This window comes from Lygodium microphyllum, chromosome 16 (assembly GCF_053477565.2).
Source record: "Lygodium microphyllum isolate KBCC chromosome 16, Lygodium_microphyllum_v1.1.10, whole genome shotgun sequence".
NCBI classification, from domain to species: domain Eukaryota; kingdom Viridiplantae; phylum Streptophyta; class Polypodiopsida; order Schizaeales; family Lygodiaceae; genus Lygodium; species Lygodium microphyllum.
The window spans coordinates 64,563,719-64,585,020 of NC_141150.1; positions in this window are offsets into that span (position 1 = coordinate 64,563,719).

The following is a 21,302-nucleotide window of genomic DNA, read 5'->3' on the forward strand; positions in this document are numbered from 1 at the left end:
TTTTACCCCCTTTTTGGAGTCAATGGAGGCATCAGATTGGAGATCTAAGTAGCATAGAGAAATGTATTATTTTATACACATTTTTATCTATTAGAGTTTTATCTTCTCATAATGCAATAATAAACTAACAGACTTCATCTCTGTTAGTATTCTTCTACATTTTCTATTGCTTCATGTGAGTATTCTTCTACGTCTTCTATTTCTTTGAACCCCTTCTCTTCTGTCTACTCCTCTCCCTGAATCTCCCTTCACCTTGCTGTCTCTTACCCCCGTGGTGGACTTTCAACACCAAACGACATCGTGTTAGGGGAATTTTATGTTATCATCAGAGGAGAATTTCAAATGATATTTGGGCTGATTTGGGGCTGATATCTTCAGCCATATTCAGAGAATTATCTACAGCAGTATTCTTTTAATTCATTTCTTACTCTACAGAAGACATCTTGTCAAAATATGCAAGTATTATGTGCCCCTATGGCAGGGCAATGTTTGTAGATCATTCATAGATGCTTTGAGTTGAATTAAGAGGAGCTTCTTCTCTTATTTCTTGGCTATGGTAACTTATCCTTATCAGGAACTCAATTTGAAGCTCTCTTAAAGCAAGTCTCTTTCCCCTACAAGCCTTGTAATTGACTCATAACCTTTTGTCCCAAACAATCTACTTTGAATGTAATCATGCAAAGTTGATTTATGTTATGGCATCATGTATGAATGATGGGATGTAGAGTAGTTTATGATACATGACAGCATATTGTACTTGATTTTATAATTTCTGATTACTTTTATAGTTAAGAAAGCCATCTTGATTTGAGTTAGAACTTATGAGATAATACTCGTGTGATCTTTGCTAAGAACATGCAATTGGAAGCTCTATTAACATCTTCAAGAACTTGGCTTGAAACCTTCAACCCTTCTCTTATCTCTACAATCTCTAGAGTCTAAGCTCTTGAATCCCCATACATTCTTCTCTCTCAAACCCCTGTGATTGACCATGAAGTACCTCTTAAACCTTTTAACATTCATTGTAATCTACTTATCTCTTGAAGTCACCTCTCCATCTATCTTGTCCATTTTTCTTGCCAAACCCCTGTGGTGACCTTCAACCCTACGCGCTGCGACATTGGTGAACCCAATGTGAAGGTCGATGTAAGAGAACTCCAAGATGGGGGATTCTTTAAGAGATACTCTACAACAGTCGGTGTGCAGACTGCAGCAGACTCAGCAAAAACAAATCCAAATGTTACAGCAACAACAACAAAGGCAAGGTGAAGAGAAGATTGATTCCATAGCTATCAAGACCCTAGAGGAAGTTGGGTGGGAATTAAAACAATTTAATGGCCAAAATTTCTTTTTCTTCATTCGCTTGTATGTTGAGAAAATACTCTTCTTTGGTGTATCGCAACATGCATGGAGTCGCTATTTTTCCAGACTAGCCAAGCATGATCTTCAAGAAAGAATCCATGGCCTTTTTCAACGAGATGCAGATTGGGATGCATTCAAAAAAGCCCTACGCAAATAATTCTTCTTAGAAGACTCTGGCCTAATGATGAAGAAAAGATTCACTTATTGGGTTGAGAAACCCAACAAAGGTTTAGCTGCAACAATCTTATACCATGAGTTTGAAAGTAAATTTAGACAACTTGATGCTAAAGACCAACAAAGTATGGAAGATCAAAATATTGAATTATTCCTTAAGGTTGCAGATCCCATTCTGCAAGAGAAGCTTGTTGATCGCCTAGAGGATGCTACCTCCGAAGCAGGAGTCAAAACTACATGGACAGATGCTACTAGTGCAGTTAACATGATTGCTCGAAGAGAGGGGATGCGACTAAGATTGGGCTCTACTTCAACTTCAACAACTCCATTGATGGAGCTTGTTCCACCTTCAAAATCCCCTATTCCTTTGACTAATCAACCAAATCTTTCTTTTGTTGTTCCTTCTAAAAATGATGTCATGGATGAACTCATTAAAAGCATGTGTGACCTTCATCTGAATCTTACAGAAATTAGTTCTAAAGTAGAGAAGCTGGATGTCAAAGTCGAATAGCGAGGACGAACATCAAGTCAAAGACCCATGAGAGAAGGCTATAAGAGGCGTTGTATTTAGTGTGATAGCCAATAACATGACAAGAGGGAGAGTTCTGCCTTCCGTGAGGTTGAAGCGCAGAATTTCCTCTTTTGAAAAGACGGAAAAATCCATGTAGCTGAAACTAGTCTTCCAATGGAGCCAAGTTTTGGCAATGGTGGGATGAAGAAAAGATTAGATCATTTAGTTGTAAAGAATGCCTACACAACAATTGATGCACCCACCTATAGACTGCAAATTGAGCAACTAAATCAAATTTGAAAGCATGTAAAGCTAATGTGCAATCTAAAGTATGGATGCATGCACTAGATGAAATGGAACGTGGTAAAGCAGTCAAAGAAGATTTGACTAATGCCAGTCAGTGCATTCGAAGAATAACTAGTTGGAAAGAACCGGTAGATTCTTTTTCCACCTTTGCACATTTGCTGACGTCAATCATAAAGAAGTCTTGATTGAAGAAAAGAAAAGAAGAGAAGATGAACCAGGGCCTTCCTCTTCTGGCCCTCCGAAATGGGTAACTAGAAGAATGCCTGAACAACCAAAGCTTGCTGAAAATATAACTCCAGATCAATAGATGAAAGATGCACCACAAACAAAGAAGACCGAAGGATAGAAGAAAGGCAAGCAGCCAGGCTACAAATTGCAATCTGACATAGAATCTGCAACCGATCTCAAATGAGTCTTACAAGAACAAATTCTGGGAAGAAAAATTGAATTCACCTTAGGCAAAATTCTTGGAATTGCCAAACATGAATTCCATGATGTAATTATTAATGTAATCAAAAGGAAAAGACATTATGTTGATGATGAAGCTAAAGAAACATTGCATGCTTTTTTGCAAGTTCTTCAAGTTTTTGTGCAGGATGAAGAGAAGCTGATTCACAAGAAACTCATTTTGAAGTAGTTAAAGAATTAATTGCAGCAATTGAAGCTGAAGATAAAGAAAGCATAAATGCAAAAATTAAAGAAGTGAAAGCTGAAAATGTAATGGTCGGCTGGTCCAAACTAGTTGGGCAGTCCACCTCTCAAAAAGAAGGCCCTGACTACAACACATGCATGAGGAGGAAGAGGCTCGGTTCATTCCAAGTAGTCACTACTCCCGTATACATTGGGCAAGAGCAAAAACAGAGATAGTCGTCAAAATTGAAGAAAAATAAACACCATGTATTGCACTCTTAGAGCATGGCTCAGAGATAAACGTCATGGCAAGGAGTCTCTATGAAAGTGGTGGGCGGCCCATAGATGTTGATCCAGGTCGGCGAATGAGAGCTACAAACAAATCTTCTAGAGAGTTATATGCTGCACGTCCTAATGTGTAGATAACTATTGGAGACATAAAAGACAATTTTCACTTTTTTGTTTAAGACTCTTATAGTTACCCTATCATTCTTGGGCAACCTTACATTTTTGAAGCTTGCTTGGAAACAAAAGCTTTTGACGATGGTTCTTCCTATGCTCGAATCCGAAGCAAGGATAATGAACGAGCTATACAAATTCTTACTGTGTGTGTTAACCATCATTGAAATATAGATTGACTGTGTGATTATGATGTGCCTCCTAATGGCCGATAATTCAAGGGTTTTCGAGCTGCACTGCTATAAAAGGAGGCTATGGCAGTACATCATGTAAAAAGATTGAACCTCCTTATGCTATAGAAACTGTGTCTCTAGCAAATCTATATGTATGTATAGCCAATAGTATGGGCTATTATAAGTCTCTTCCAACCATGACTAAAGTTGAAAGAAAATATTTATGTCATGTAAAAAGGGAGCTGAAAACTTATGACATGATGGTTGAAAATGAAGATATTTCGAGCATTTGTTTTGGATTGATTACTATTGACACCTTGGCTGAAATATATGCAGCTACTCATATAGAAAATTAGGCTGAAAATCAATCCATAGAAGTATGTACATTGGATTTTTATCAAACAATTCAAGAATTTGTTGAGCAGGAAGACATTGGTTTACTCAACAAGGCTGAAGTGCAAGTGGAGACAAAATACAAGATGGTGGATAAGAAAGTCAAGCATGTGGCAATCCCATTGCCTCTTGAAAGTGAAGGGCTAGCTGATAGGGCAGCAAATCAGCCAAGTCTTTGTGATCCTTCCAACATTGGTCACAAGTTCACATCTGAAAGTATAAAGAGCTCAAAATAGGCGAAAAATCTTTCCTTTCATCGGCTGAAAAACACTCTTTTACGCAAATGCTAATGAAACATGGAAAAGCTTTTACATTTTAGCCAAGTGAAATAGGTTGTGTGGATCCAAATATTGTGGCTCCTATGGTCATTTTTACGGTCCCACAAGTGCCTTGGAACCTCAAGCCCATTTCCGTTCCAAGGGCGCATTTTCCCAAATTATTGGAACTTCTAAATGAGAAGATCAGAATGAAGATTTTAGAACCTTCTTCAGTACCTTACTCAAATTGATGGTTTATTGTGTCCAAGAAAAATGGATCCTTATGATTCATTCAAGATCTACAGCCTATTAATCATGTCGCAATCCGAAATGTTGGTTTGGGTCCAATTGTTGATGAGTTTGTTGAAGCTTTTGCAGGTAGAGCAATTTATTTTATGGGTGACCTATATTCAGGATATGACCAATTTCAGATTTCATTAGAAAGCCGAGACATTACCACAATGAAGACACCTCTTGGATTGGTCTGCATGTGCACTCTACCACAAGGTGCAACAAACTCCGTAGCCCATATGATGAATGCCATGCACAAAGTCTTAAGGGACTTTATTCCACAACTTACTCTTCCATTTCTTGATGATGTACCTATCAAGGGATGTGAAGTCAACGAAAAGAATGAGGAGCTTGATGAATATGGCTGCAGGATATTTGTAATTAACCATATTCATGATTGTGACAGGATTTTGACAATGCTAGAAGAGGTACATCTTATCCTTTCTGGAGCTAAGTCGATTTTCGGAGTAGAAGAAGTTTTATTACGGATGTAAACCTTCACCAATCAAGATAGATGCCATCAGCAGAATGTAAGAAAAATGCACAAATATTTCAGAGGTGAGAAGATTTCTTGGCAAATGTGTATTCTATCTCATATGGATACCACATTTTTCTCATGTAGTCAAAAATCTCTATCGATTATTAAGAAAAGGCCAAAGATTCTCTTGGGGGAAAGAGCATACTCTCAATGTATGCAAACTAAAGAATTTGCTAATTTCAGCCCCCACTCTTAAAAGGCATGATTATTCAAATGGTCAACCCATCATCCTTACTATGGATACAAGTCCCATTGGGATAGGATGGGCTGTTGGCCAAGAAGACCTTGAAGGTAATAGGTATGCAATTTTTTTTGGAGCAAAGTTTCTCAATGAACGTCAAAGAAGGTATGCATAAGTAGAAAGGGAATTATGGGGAGTTGTAACAGCATTAAAGTGTGATCGTGAATACTTTATAGGTGCTTCCGTAGTGGTAGAAAATGATTGTCTTCCACTCTTTGGTATGATTACCAACTGCTCTACACCCGACATTTCTATGCTAAGATGGATTGCATACATTAAATCTCTCAATCCCAAATTAAAGCATATTGCAGGAAAGGCAAATCCAATTGCTGACATGCTATCAGTTGTCGAAGGGTTCCGAAAGCAAGGTCGCAACCACAGAGGTTCTTGAGAAATTCCAAGATAAAAGATCAATCAAGCAAGATCACAATTCAATTTGAGAACTCAATTTCAGATAATGGCCCTTTAATCAACTTGTTCAAGCCTTTGGTCTCTTGAATGTGGCAAATAGACTTGCTGGCCTTATTCTTCTGAAAGGAAAAAGCCTGATAAGTCATGGAGAACTTCCAAAATGTCTTCACGAGTCACTTTCCCATCGCCATCTTCATCATAGACTTTAAAAAATGGTTTTCACATTATTTTCGAAGGCTTTCTTTGACACTAAAAACTGAGAGAAGGGTCAAACCTCTCATAGAGGAAGACAATTTCCTGCTAAGAGACTGTTATAAGAGTCTATAGTGTTCTTGGACATCTTCAATGTCGTATTGTGTGAGCATAGAGGAAGCGTTCCCTTCAATTCTACCTATATATGTACAGCTTTTATGAACCACTGAACCATCTTGAATTCCCAAACAAAATTTCACACATTCGCATACCCATGCCCACATGGGATTGAATTCGAAATATTCCCTGATTAGCAGGGATTCGCAAGTCTAGAACTCTATAGTTCAGCCATGTGTCTTGATTCACTCTCACAAGCTGAACATCCGTTTGCTCTTCAGCTTTTTGAAATTCTGTTTCGCTTCGAGCAGCATCTTCCCAGTTGATCGGTAGCAATACTGCCTTCTGTGATGTTCCTCCTTAACATTGTGCAACCGAGCTCTTCAGCGGCTTCTCTTGTTACCTCTCCACATGGAGCATCAGGTGGAAAGATTGGTGGTAGTTTTTGGAGCCAATGATCTAGCTGTAAGCTTTCAAGAAGAGACTCTGCATACTAATAGTTTTTGTCTGTAAGTCCAGTTGTTGAGGCTGTGGTGGCATCTATAATGCATACTTGGCTCAGTTTCCATGTTATATAGTCATGCCTTCAACAAATCTCCAAGCAGCAGATGTTGGCATTGGTGGAATGCGTCAGGATCATGTTTGTTTAACCAACATAGCTTTGCTAGGTAAGCCTCAAGAGCAAGAACCATTATCTCCACAGCAATGTAGCACATGGGTTCCCCTTTTTTCCTTTTCTCCCCGCAATCCAAAGTACCGTTCTGGCAAGATTTTGATTTGATTATGCTCCTGTAGAAGCTCCAATCTCTCAGGGATGTGCGGAATTGATCTGTGCAGTGGCTATGATCAGAAAATTTCAGTCCGATGTTCTTTTCCTGTAATGAGCCAGGGACCTGCAGGGTTCAGAATCATCGTTGCCATCTAAGCTTTTTGCATCCGAGGTATTTACTGGATCAGTATGACTACTAGTACACCCCTCGATTCGAAAGAGTGGGAAGGAAGTAGTTTTGATTGCCACAAGGCGCATAATGAGGCCTCCCAAGAAGGAGTCTGCCTGACTCCTCCTCGTAACCGAACATTAACCAGCACATGAAGCCATTCTCCAGGATTTTTGTTTACTCCCCTGAGATTGTTGGGCCCCGAACTTCTCTCTGCTTTTTCCTTTTCTCCTCTGATTAGTGTGTACTGTCCTGAATATTCTCCGCTCTCGCCAATAAAGCCTCTCTGTCAGGTCCCAAAAAAAACTACGATTTCCCCAAAACCCCCAAAGGCCAGAAGCCTCCCAGAAAGAGAAATGGGAATAGCACCCGTGCTCTTATTAGCCCAGAGAAGAAAGTTTAAAGCCATGAAAATCCCAAAAGCAATCCCAGGGAAAAAAAAGCAAATCACGTGCCATGATATTGATCTCCAGCCGCACTGCAACATACCCTGCAGCTATTCCAAGAATCAAATACAGCATAATCATCCCAGAAAGAAGCATTCCTCTTGAAGCAGGAGACATAAATCCAAATGCTGCAAAGAGGATCGTTACAACTGCCATTCCAGTAATCTGAACCCCATCCCCAACCATGATACTCAACAGCTCAGCATGTGGTGATAAAAAGCAAGTGCCTTGACAAATGGTCCATGTCAATTGCAATAAGCAATCAATGAATGGAGCTCCTTTTGTTGAAGAGGTTGCTTTCCCAGCATGATATATATGCATATATATATATATGACAGCCATTGTAAATCCACATTTCATACATGCCAAGCTGCCAACTAAACCTTTCACTACTCTCTAACATCATCCACACAGACAGAGAAGCTGCATGTGCCAGGCTAAACAGTCTGAACTATTGTCTTGCCTTCCCAAATCCATTTGAGCTCATACACAAGCTGATCTCAAGATTATCAAAGCTAGTAAAGGGTTGTTTTGCAAGTAACATTGCTACATGTCAGCTGTTTCATCCATTCAAACCAGATGAGGTTTGAACAACAGTAAAACAACTGACAGTTAGGATGCTGCAAAGTACCTCATATCTGTCGGAGTTTGGCTTCCCAGCTTCATATAGAATTGAACAAAAACTTATGTATAGAGTTAGAACAATTGTGTAAACAATGTCAAAGCTTCCCAAAAATTTTGTGTCTGCTTGGAGCACCAATCACTACTGTATAGTAAAACAGAGATTTCAGTAACAGCACATGTATAGTTGTCCTTGTATCGGAGTGTGCAGAAAGACAGATGAATGCTAATGTCCCTCAAGCCCACATTCTACATATCCTGAAATAAGTGTAGCCCATGAGACTGCATCTCGAGTTACCAATCTGTCAAAAACTCCATGTTCTTCTACAAGCATGTCACATTTAGCGTACATGTCAAGCAGAGCATTATGGATAAGTTCCTCTTGCACCAAACCCCTCTTCACTATATTACCCACATAGAATAAAAGAGCAAACATAATGACTAAGTATGTACCAAGTATCAAATCCCACACACACAACTTTTTGGTGGATTTCACACCTCGGATGCACAGCAGTACGACATCCACCCCCTCTAATCCTGCGCATCCTCCAGATGGGCCAACTACCCATGATCATTATCATCAAGATCCACGAACAGATCAATCTCTTCATTGTGTATTTCCGATATATCAACAAGATTATCTGTCGTATCATCTGTCTCTTCTATTGGAGTTTCTTCTCGTTGCTCTTCTCTTGCAAATTCTTCCAATGCATAATCCTCATCATCTCTTTTCTTGAAAATCTTGATTCTTTTTCTTGCAATAGGCACTCTAAGCACTGTCCCATCCAATTCTGTCAGCTCATATGTTGCATTGTCAAAACATGTCTGACTATGTACGGCCCAAACCATCTTTTCACCATCTTCCGAAGTGTAGTATACTGATTTTAAAGGCTGATATCAAAGACTAATACCCAGTCTCCCTCTTCTATTGCTCTAGGCCGCAAGCGATGCCTGCTGTCAAACCTGTCCTTATTTCTTAGTCTAGCAACCTTCAACCTGTCAATAGCTAACTGAATATCCTCTGGTCTTCTCTCCATCTACCGAATCCGAAGAGCTAAGAGCTCCTCTCTCGTCAAATCCTCCTGCCAAGGTAAAACTGACCAAGTCGAAGTACAAGTCTCAGTCGGCATAACCGGTTTCTGACCATACATCAACTCTGCGGGCATATGTCCTATGGTAACACTGTGAGTCGTACGATCAGCCCACAAAGCAAATGGTAGAGGTCTCGGCCATTCTCCAATCCGTCCTCTGCATGCTTTGGCTAATGCTTTCACTATCAGCGGATGCCCTCTTTCACTCTTCCCATTTCCTTCTGGATTGTATGTTGTGGTTAGAGCCAACTTGATTCCTAGTTGAGAGAAAAACTCCCTAGCTTCATCTACATCCAATTCACCGCGATCTGCAGTGATCTTACCCACACAGCCATACCTGCAGAAGATTTCTTCCAATAAGAACTTACACACTGCACTAGTGGTCTTCGTTCTCAAAGATCTGCCCTCAACATGATTGGTAAGATCCTCTCTAGCCAAAACAATATACCTCATCTGCCATAGACCCATAGGCATAGTAACCAAGTCAACTACCCACTTATAATGAATGCATAGCGGATAGGTCGGATGAAGCTCATCTCGATGACGCACTACCGAATACATCTGGCAGTCTCTGCAAGTCTCTACAAAGTGAGAAATATCTCTATACATGCCTTTCCACCAATATTTCTCCTTGATTTTCTCATAAGTAGCCCACACTCCTCTATGACCAGCCCAAGGACTCTCATGAAACTCCCTCATCACCTGTAAACTGTGTCTCTCTATTGCAGACAACCCGCAAAGGTAATCCACCTCTTTTCTTCGGATGCTTCCAAAGAAATCCGTCCTTGAGAAAATAAGCATAGGCTTTTCTTCTGATCTTCTTGAACTCTTCATCTGTCCATTCATCTCTTTTGCTTTGTGTACTAAGGTACTTGCCAATCTGCAACCAATCTCTAACATAGAGTTCTTCTATGAAAGCCATAATATCATAGACATGGCAAACATGATCAACCATAGCGGCTGAAATTTCTACATCATCCTCTTCTGCAAGTAGTGTCTCCTCATCATCATATCTGGCTCTAGACAGCATATCTGCCCCCACTGGATTATCCTTTCCTGCTATATGTTTAAATTCTGGATTTAATGACTTGATGTATGCAATCCATCTCAGCATAGCTATATCCAGAGTAGAGCAACTCGTAATCATACCTATCAATGGCAAGCAATCTGTCTCTACCACAACTGAGGCTCCAATAAAGTACTCCTTGTCACATTTGAGAGCCGTAACAATCCCCAGTAACTCCCTCTTGATTTGCGGATATCTCCTCTATCTCTCGTTTAGGACTTTTGCCCCAAACAGAATAGCATACATGTTTCCATCTGCATCATCTTGACCCACAGCCCAACCTATGCCAATTGGACTAGTGTCAACTGTCAATACAATAGGCCTTCCGCAATTATAATCCGCTTTCCTGAGAGTAGGAGCAATCTGCAATAACTTCTTCAATTTCTGCATGGCTCTAGTGTGGCTCTCATCCCAATAGAATTTCTGCCCCTTTCGAAGCAGCTGATATAAACAATCTTCTATGTGTGCAAAATGGGGTATCCAAATCATATAAAACACACAAGCTCCAATGAATCTCCGTACCTCTGAAGTGGTAGAACAATACTCCGTAATCTTGCCTATAGCATCCACCTTTTCAGGTGAGGGTTTCCTGCCATAATACCCACACATATGTCCAACAATGACAACCTCATTTACTCCAAAAACAGATTTTTTCCCTGATAGTGTCAAGTTCACTTCTTCTAACCTGGCCAAAATCTTTTCACAAGCTGAAATATGATCAGCCACAAAGTATCTACATCCCTGCTCATTTAAACTCTCATTCTTCTCTTCTTCTGCACACCCCTTAATGGGCACATCATCCAAGAAAGGCATGGTAAGCTGAGGTATGTAATCACGAAGGACCTTATGCATGGCATTCATCATATGCGCAACAGAATTAGTGGCACCTTGAGGCAAGGTACACATCCTAACAAACCCAATAGGAGTTCTCAAAGTGGTTATGTCCCTGCTTTCCAAAGCTAGCTGAAACTGATCATATCCCGAATACAAATCACCTAAAGAATAGATGGCACGTCCAACAAATGCTTCTGCAAACTCATCCACAATTGGACCTATACCAACATTCCTGATAGTAACTCTGTTTACTGGCTGCATGTCCTGTATAAATCGGAGAGTACCATTCTTCTTTGGAACCCTAAACCACCTATTTGAGTATGGTGCAGATGAAGGCTCTAGGATTCCCATCCTGATTTTCTCATTCAACAAATCAATCAGCTTTGGCACGTGTGCCTTAGGCACTGGAATAGGTCGGAGGTTCCATGGAATATGAGGAATAGTAAAGATCACCATAGGAGCAACAATATCCGGATTCACACATCCAATCTCATGCAGGAAAAAAGCAAACCCCCTTCCATGTCGCTCAAGCATCTCCTGAAAGCATTGCTTCTCTGTGGGTAGCAAGAAATCACCATTTCCAATTTTTAATTCAACAAGAGTCTCTGCTGAAAATTTATGGCCTATATGCTCTGGATTCCTCAAAATTGGATGTTTGGCAGCCCTCTCTATTTGCTGATCACTGTCAGGTGGAAGCGGTACAGCTACCGGCTTCACCTTCTTATCCACAGTCTTGTATTTCGTGTCAACCCTGGCTTCATTATGATCCTCTGCATTACTCAAATCTTGCTGTAAATCAGCAATTCTGCACTCTAGTGGCTGAATATCCTCAGCCCTCTGCTCTATGGACTGCATAGGAACAGCCCTAAACTCTGGATGCTGAAATATTTCAACAGTAAACTCTGTTGGCTGAAAGTTTTCAGCCCTTTGTGTCTCTGTAAGCTGATCATAATCAGCCGAAAACTCTGTTTACTGAATTTTTTCAGCACTCAACACTTTTTGCTGAGTCACCTCAGCCTCTGACTCTATCTGTGACACAAAATCTGCAATTTCATGAAAAATGTCCAGGGATTGCACTAATACATTACTATGACAACTCTGCATATCAATTTTCAGCATATTTTCCATCTCTGTCATCATATCTGCACAAATCATACTATCATACATCCCATCTATATGCTCATCATCCTCTAAAATACCTGCATTTTTCAAATTTTTCTCCTTCCTACATATGTACTGCCTGGCAGCTCTAGGCAACTTAGAAGTCTTCTGATAACTCATCGAACTGTTTGCTAAAATTCCAACAAAACTGGAGGAGAAAACATTACTGCCAGGAGGCGAGAACTCCAATCTCCTCTGCTCTGTACCACTGTCATCTCGCGAAACAGCGGTACCTAATGAAAACCCGAATCCCTCACAGTGGGCAAAGGTGCATCTCTAAGAGTATCCCTGTTTTTAACATGGTTCACATACACAGTCATAAATTGAACTGCTCTCATGCCATCTTTACTGCGAATCCATGCATAAGCAGATCCATCATCCATTACCTTTGTTTCCATGCGCATCTCTGTGATGAATAGCATGAATCCTGCACAAAGAAATGGAAATCCTCCTCTACATCTCCAATAGAAACCCTGACACTGGGACTGGCAGCATACAAATCACCTGCAGTGTTGTTGGCGGCTCTCATACGCCACCCATGCTCTACATCCATAGGCCATCTGTTACTTTCATAAACTCCATGAACTATGAGATTAATCTCTGAACCATGATCCACCAAAGCAACATAAGGCACCTGTTTTTCTCCAATTTTTACCATCGTTTCTGTAGTTGCCCTAGCCCAATGACTCCGCGAAAAGTGACTACGCGATATCAAGACAGGCTCATCAGTTTCAGCATAATGCATAGGCTGAACCCTCCTCTCTATCTGCGGAAAAACAGAAGCATTCTCAACCATAACCTCATCCTCATCCTCATCCAACTCCCCAATCAAAACTCCCTGTGTATCAATAGTAGGCAATGCATGTCTTTTCCTCTTCAGAACCTCTTGAAACTGATCTTGAAACTCTCTTTTCGAGATGCCCAAAACCTCAGAAATAGTAAAAGTCACCTCACTGCCAAGTATCTTGTCATTAAAGATTTTCTTCATGTCCGTAGATTTCTCAATATCAGACATCAATCTAAACCTTGGCTGCTTTCTCTCTCTAGTCTCTTGCCTCTTTTCTTTCTTCTGAGCATCTTCCATCTGTCGTTTTTGCCCTGGTCTCAAAGACGGTCCTGCAGTAGGTGGAGTAACAAACTCACCCCCTCTAGTCTTTTTAGCTGCACTTGGATTTTCTTCATCGCTCTTACGCTTCTCCTCAACAAGTACATCTGCTCCCTGAGACTTAGCCAAGTAGGCATAAATAGTGTACCTGTCAACAGGCGAATCCCAACCTGTCTCAGATCTAATGCTAGAGCCTGCACTAGTCAAAACAATTTGCTGAATTTTCCCCTTGTTTGCCGTCTCCATAGCATAAGTCCATAATCTTGACTGATTCTCTGATCCTTTCTCAATCTGGACTCCATATGCAGAAGCATCTCCTCTAGCTGCCACATAAGAAGTACGCACAGCCATGTCATCCACTAACTTCTTCATTCCGCCTTTCCCAAAATTGGTAGTAAGCGGAGCTCCTGTTTCAGTCAACCAAATCTTACCATCTTGTCCTCAAAATACCAAATTCTTCCTCCTTGCATCCTGAAAAGATTCACAATCCCTGCAATGCTGATGGTCCGTACTATCACACCAAATACATCTTCGATCTCTCCTAGGTGCACTAGGAGCACTCCTAGGTGCACTAGGAGCACTAGAAGAAATAGTAGGTGCAGTCGAAGCAAACTGCTCTTTCAATTTTCCCACCAATTCTGCTTTAGCTGACTCTAGTGTCAAATCCGTTATGCCTTTGATTATATCATCAAGAGAGGAAGGCACCGACGGAGCGGATGATTTTGGAGCAGAAGGAGCCGTCATCGGTCTTGGAGCAGGAGGAATAGGAGGAGTAGAAACAGTAGGCACTAGCATAGGCCAAGAAACTGGCTGAGGAAGAGAAGAAATAACAGGGATAGAAGCAGGCATAGGAGCAAAAGACGGCGTCGGTGTCATAGATCCATTCTGTAGGCGGGTCTTCCATATCCTCCTCTTGGTCAAAGTCGAGACTGCATCCTGGGCATCTTGCCAATCCGTTTTAAGACCCATAGGCTTCGTGCGATCCTCAAGAAGCTCTCCCAATTCTTCCTGAAGAGTAGGATCTGCAGCTTGCAAGAAAAGCTCAACTTTCTCAACATCCAATGCTCTTTGTTCAATGACATCAAGCTGACTATACCTCTCTTCAAATTCTCGTATCAACTCTGAAGCAGCTAGACCTTTGTTTGGCATGTAGACCCACTCTCAGAATGACCGCCGTGTAGCCATCCCAAAGTCCTCAAGGAAATACTCTTCTTTCAGGGCCTTCTTAAAATCTTGCCAATGTGAATTTTGAATAAAAAGATCAGTCACTTTTGCCCTCAAGGCGGGTGTGACAAGACGAAGGAAATACTTACTCATAAGTCCAGCTGGTACTCCAAAAAACCCCATCTTGATCTCATATGTCTTCAAATATGCTGAAACATTACGGCCATCAAATAGCTTCTTCTCATTCTCAACTGCTTCAATCGCCTTAGTCGCGCTGATTGCATTCTCCTGCTCCGAATATAGTTGCCTTTGCTGAGACAACTATTGTTGATGCAATTGTTGATGATGCTGCATATACAATTGTGTCTGCTGATTTTGAAGCTACATATACATAGACATATTCTGTAAAATCTACTTTAAATCATCCGTTGAAATACTTGAAGCAGCAGTCAATGATGGAGCTGAAGTAGAGGACACAGTAGGAATCGTAGAAAAGGCTAAAATGGATGTTGAAGTATCTCCCATCTTGAAATTTATGAGAGGCTTTCACGTCGGGTTCACCAAAGATGTCGAAGGGTTTCGAAAGCAAGATTGCAACCACAGAGGTTCTTGAGAAATTCCAAGATAAAAGATCAATCAAGTAAGATCACGATTCAATTTGAGAACTCAATTTCAGATAATGGCCGTTTAATCAACTTGTTCAAGCCTTTGGTCTCTTGAATGTGGCAAATAGACTTGCTAGCCTTGTTCTTCTTAAAGGAAAAAGCCTGATAAGTCATGGAGAACTTCCAAAATGTCTTCACGAGTCACTTTCCCATTGCCATCTGCATCATAGACTTTAAAAAATGGTTTTCACTTTATTTTCGAAGGCTTGCTTTGACAGTCAAACCTCTCATAGAGGAAGATAATTTCCTGCTAAGAGACTGTTATAAGAGTCTACAGTGTTCTTGGACATCTTCAATGTCGTATTGTGTGAGCATAGAGGAAGCGTTCCCTTCAATTCTACCTATATATGTACAGCTTTTATGAACCACTGAACCATCTTGAATTCCCAGACAAAATTTCACACATTCGCATGCCCATGCCCACATGGGATTGAATTCGAAATATTCCCTTATTAGTAGGGATTCGCAAGTCTAGAACTCTATAGTTCAGCCATGTGTCTTGATTCACTCTCACAAGCTGAACATCCGTTTGCTCTTCAGCTTTTTGAAATTGTGTTTCGCTTCGAGCAGCATCTTCCCAGTTGATCGGTAGCAATACTGCCTTCTGTGATGTTCCTCCTTAACATTGTGCAACCGAGCTCTTCAGCGGCTTCTCTTGTTACCTCTCCACATGGAGCATCAGGTGGAAAGATTGGTGGTAGTTTTTGGAGCCAATGATCCAGCTGTAAGCTTTCAAGAAGAGACTCTGCATACTGATAGTTTTTGTCTGTAAGTCCAGTTGTTGAGGCTGTGGTGGCATCTGTAATGCATACTTGGCTCAGTTTCCATGTTACATAGTCATGCCTTCAACAAATCTCCAAGCAGCAGATGTTGGCATTGGTGGAATGTGTCAGGATCATCTTTGTCTAACCAACATAGCTTTGCTAGTAAGCCTCAAGAGCAAGAACCATTATCTCCACAGCAATGTAGCACAGCGGTTCCGCTTTTTTCCTTTTCTCCCCGCAGTCCAAAGTACCGTTCTGGCAAGATTTTGATTTGATTATGCTCTTGTAGAAGCTCCAATCTCTCAGGGATGTGCGGAATTGATCTGTGCAGTGGCTATGATCAGAAAATTTCAGTCCGATGTTCTTTTCCTGTAATGAGCCAGGGACCTGCAGGGTTCAGAATCATCGTTGCCATCTGAGCTTTTTGCATCCGAGGTATTTACTGGATTAGTATGACTACTAGTACACCCCTCCATTCGAAAGAGTGGGAAGGTAGTTTTGATTGCCACAAGGCGCATAATGAGGCCTCCCAAGAAGGAGTCTGCCTTGACTCCTCCTCGTAACCGAACATTAACCAGCACATGAAGCCATTCCCCAGGATTTTTGTTTACTCCCCTGAGATTGTTGGGCCCCGAACTTTTCTCTCTGCTTTTTCCTTTTCTCCTCTGATTAGTGCGTACTGTCTTGAATATGCTCCGCTTTCGCCAGTAAAGCCTCTCCGTCAGGTCCCAAAAAAAACTGCGATTCCCCCAAAACCCCCAAAGGCCAGAAGCCTCCCAGAAAGAGAAATGGGAATAGCACCCGTGCTCTTATTAGCCCAGAGAAGAAAGTTTAAAGCCATGAAAATCCCAAAAGCAATCCCAGGGAAAAAAAATCAAATCACGCGCCATGCTATTGATCTCCAGCCACACTGCAACATACTCTGCAGCTATTCTAAGAATCAAATACAGCATAATCATCCCAGAAAGAAGCATTCCTCTTGAAGCAGGAGACATAAATCCAAATGCTGCAAAGAGGATCGTTACAACTGCCATTCCAGTAATCTGAACCCCATCCCCAACCATGATACTCAGCAGCTGAGCATGTGGTGATAAAAAGCAAGTGCCTTGACAAACGGTCCATGTCAATTGCAATAAGCAATCAATGAATGGAGCTCCTTTTGCTGAAGAGGTTGCTTTCCCAGCATGATATATATACATACATATATATGACAGCCATTGTAAATCCACATTTCGTACATGCCAAGCTGCCACAACTAAACCTTTCACTACTCGCTAACATCATCCACACAAACAGAGAAGCTGCATGTGCCAGGCTAAACAGTCTGAACTGCTGTCTTGCCTTCCCAAATCCATTTGAGCTCATACACAAGCTGATCTCAGGATTATCAAAGCTAGTAAAGGGTGGTTTTGCAAGTAACATTGCTACATGTCAACTATTTCAGCCATCCAAACCAGATGAGGTTTGAACAACAGTAAAACAGCTAACAGTTAGGATGCTGCAGAGTACCTCATATCTGTCGGAGTTTGGCTTCCCAGTTTCAGATTGGAAAAACCAGTTTCATATAGAATTGAACAAAAACTTATGTATAGAGTTAGAACAATTGTGTAAACAATGTCAAAGCTTCCCAAAAATTTTGTGTCTGCTTGGAGCACCAATCACTGCTGTATAGTAAAACAGAAATTTCAGTAACAGCACATGTATAATTGTCCTTGTATCGGAGTGTGCAGAAAGACAGATGAATGCTGATGCCCCTCAAGCCCACATTCTACATATCCTGAAATAAGTGTAGCCCATGAGACTGCATCTCGAGTTACCAATCTGTCAAAAACTCCCTGTTCTTCTACAAGCATGTCACATTTAGCGTACATGTCAACCAGAGCATTACGGATAAGTTCCTCTTGCACCAAACCCCTCTTCACTATATTACCCACGTAGAATAAAAGAGCAAACATAATGACTAAGTATGTACCAAGTATCAAATCCCACACACACAACTTTTTGGTGGATTTCACACCTCGAATGCGCAGCAGTATGACAACGTGCAAGATATGACAATGAAGAAGAGCTGATGGAAGAAGATGAAGCTGAAGAATCTATACTTGCTGAATTTTATTCCATGGCTGCTAAAAGTACCTTTCCAGTTGGCTGCATATACAAACCCAAAGCTTAATCTTGCAAGTGAATCTGATCTTTTTAATGATATAGCATTTATTACAGTAAAAATAGAAAAATGTACTATTGTAAATTAGCATACAACAACAAAGATCAAAGATTTATCTATGGAAGAAGGGTGGTCAACTAAAAGCCAGCATGCTCATTGCATTGCTCAAGTTCTAGTTCATTTCCTTGAACAAGATTATGAAGAAGATTATGAAGAAGATTGCGGCCAATATTTGATCACAATGAAGAAGAAAGAGACTTGGACTGATGAAGAGTTCAAGCATATTAAGAGGAAAGCTTACGGCTTCTTTCTTAAAAATAGGCATCTATGGAAGCACGCAAAGAAGAATAAAGGAGTGACTATCCAAGTTTTAGGTAATAAAAGGTTGCAACTACAGTTAAGGAAGGAACATTATGAAAGCTTGTGGGCTGTCCATAGAGGTATATGGGGAACCTTTATTAAATTCAAAGAAAAATACTGGTGGCTAAACATATATCGAGATATAGAGCATTTTGTTGAAACCTGTTATGTGTATCAGATGTATTCTATGGTCAAGCATCGAGATGGGTTACAACTGACTTATCCCTTATCTATACATTATAGATGGGTTTATAGATGGGTTATTAATCTTGTAACCATGCCTACAGGGATATGGAATATGCGGTATTTAATGCTTACAAGAGAATATCTAACCAATCAAGTTGAAGGTAAAGCTTTAACAACCAAGACCACTCAAGCTCTTTGTCACTTTTTGCTTGAAGAAGTGTTTTGTAGATATGGTTGTGTTGACAAGGTAACTGCAGATAGAGGACAATTGGATGCCGATGAGGAACGTAACTTCTTTGCTCAATTGGGTATCAAGTTGGCTTTGACATTAGCCTATAATCCTGAAGGCAATGGAAAGAGTGAGAGAGGACATCAACCTATTCTCAAAGCTCTAGCAAAGTCTTGTAGAGGAAAGATCAAAGAATGGCCTAAAATGCTACCTTTTGCATTATGGGCTGACCGGACTACTCAAAATATAGTACCTAGCTATATGCCAGCTGAACTTACGCATGGACAACAACCAATTATGCTAATTGAAGAATCTATTCTCACATGGAGTCTTCTACCTTGGAAGGAAGACATCAGTAGAGAAGAGTTTCTAACTTTGCCCATATGGCAGCTAGAAAGAAGGCCTGAAGATGTTCAAGCAACTATTAAGAAGTTAAAAACAACAAGACTAAAAAACAAAAGAAGATTTGATAAGCAACATCGACTTCGGCCAAGAGCTATCTAAGAAAATGATTGGGTGCTTGTCTATGGCAGCATCCTAGATAATCAATACAATGCTTCTAAGAAGATGGTAAAGCATTGATTTGGCCCATATGTGGTAAAGGTCGTTTATGACAATGCCACATATTCATTGGCTGAATTAGATGGGACAAGCATGAAGATACCCATAGCTGGAAAAAGAATCAAGCTCTTCAAATGAAAAGAAAGTTCAACATATGAGTTAGAAGACATGGATATAATTCAAGAGCATGAAGCCATATAGGAAGAAGAAGAGGTAGAAGATGAAGACATTGACATGGCAGAAGATACTTCTTCTGACATTGCAAACCCGTAAGACATTGGCACATGCCAGAGGATGTGCAAGTTAGGAAGGGGTGGATATCGTGCCACTACACGCACAATGTGTAAAAAAAATCTAGAGTGTGGCTTTCTTATTGATTTCGAGAGCCAATGCCATTTTAGACATTAGTGTTAGTGTCCATGGTTCAAAAATATTAGAGTTTTGGACAAGTTTTAGTCAATTTTGATATTTTAGATATTATCTCTTGTAAAGATCCATAAAACTGAAGACAACTTCTAGATTAGGATAACATGTAAAAGAAAGCATGTATCTTTCAGCTAATTTGAGAGGATTTTATGTAAAAAGAGAGATTTGCGAAATCGCGCGACCCGCAATCGCTATTTTCAGGTAGTGAATAGCACTCCAAAGTGGAAGATGAAAAAGGAGTGATCTGGCTAAATTCTAGCTAGGTGTCCTAGTATTTTAACCTCCTTATGGAGCCAATGGAGGCATCAGATTGGCGATCTGAGCAGTATAGAGGAAGGTATTATTTTATACACATTTTTGGCTATTAGAGTTTTATCTTCTCATAATGACACCGTGTTAGGGGAATTCTATGCTATCATCAAAGGAGAATTCTGAAAGATATTTGGGTTCATTTGGTGTTAATATCTTCAGCCATATTCAGAGATTTAGCTACGGCAATGTTCTTTTAAGTCATTTCTTACTCTACAGAAGACATCTTGTCAAAATATGCAAGTATTATGTGCCCCTATGGTAGGATAATGTTTGTAGATGACTTATAGATGCTTTGAGTTGAATTAAGAGGAGCTTTTTCTCTTATTTCTTGGTTGTGGTAACTTATCCTTATCAGGAAATCAATTTGAAGCTCTCTTGAAGCAAGTCTCTTTGCCCTACAAGCCTTGTAATTGACTCATAAGCTTTTGTCCCAAACAGTCTACATTGAATGTAATCATGCAAAGTTGATTCATGCTATGGCATCATGTATGAATGATGGGATGCAAAGTAGTTTATGATACATGACAACATATTGTACTTGATTTTATAATTTGTGATTGCTCTTACAATCAAGAAAACAAGCTTGATTTGAATTAGAACTTATGAGATAATACTCTTGTGATCTTTGCTAAGAACATGCAGTTGGAAGCTCTATTAACATCTTCAAGAACTTGGCTTGAAACCTTCAACCCTTCTCTTATCTCTACCATCTCCGGAGTCTAAGCTCTTGAATCCCCATACATTCTTCTCTCTCAAACCCCTGTGATTGACCGTGAGGTACCTTTTGAACCTTTAAACATTCAATGTAATCTACTTATCTCCTGAAGACACATCTCCATCTATCTTGTCCAATTTTCTTGCCAAACCCCTATGGTGACCTTCAACCCTACGCGTTGTGACACCGTTATCACATGGTCATCTTCATTAAGTACAACACAACATCATCAATTATCATCAACATAGCTTTATCATTATCTTCATTGACATGATCGGCAAATGAGGGGAAGAGTGTTGTTAGCTAACTCGGATTGTAATGTCAACCTTGGATAAGCTGAAATGATGCATTACTACAAAGACGACATAATTGTGCCTCCAAACTCATGCAACTAGTGCTAGATGAAGCAAACAAATGTACTTCTCCTATTATACTATTG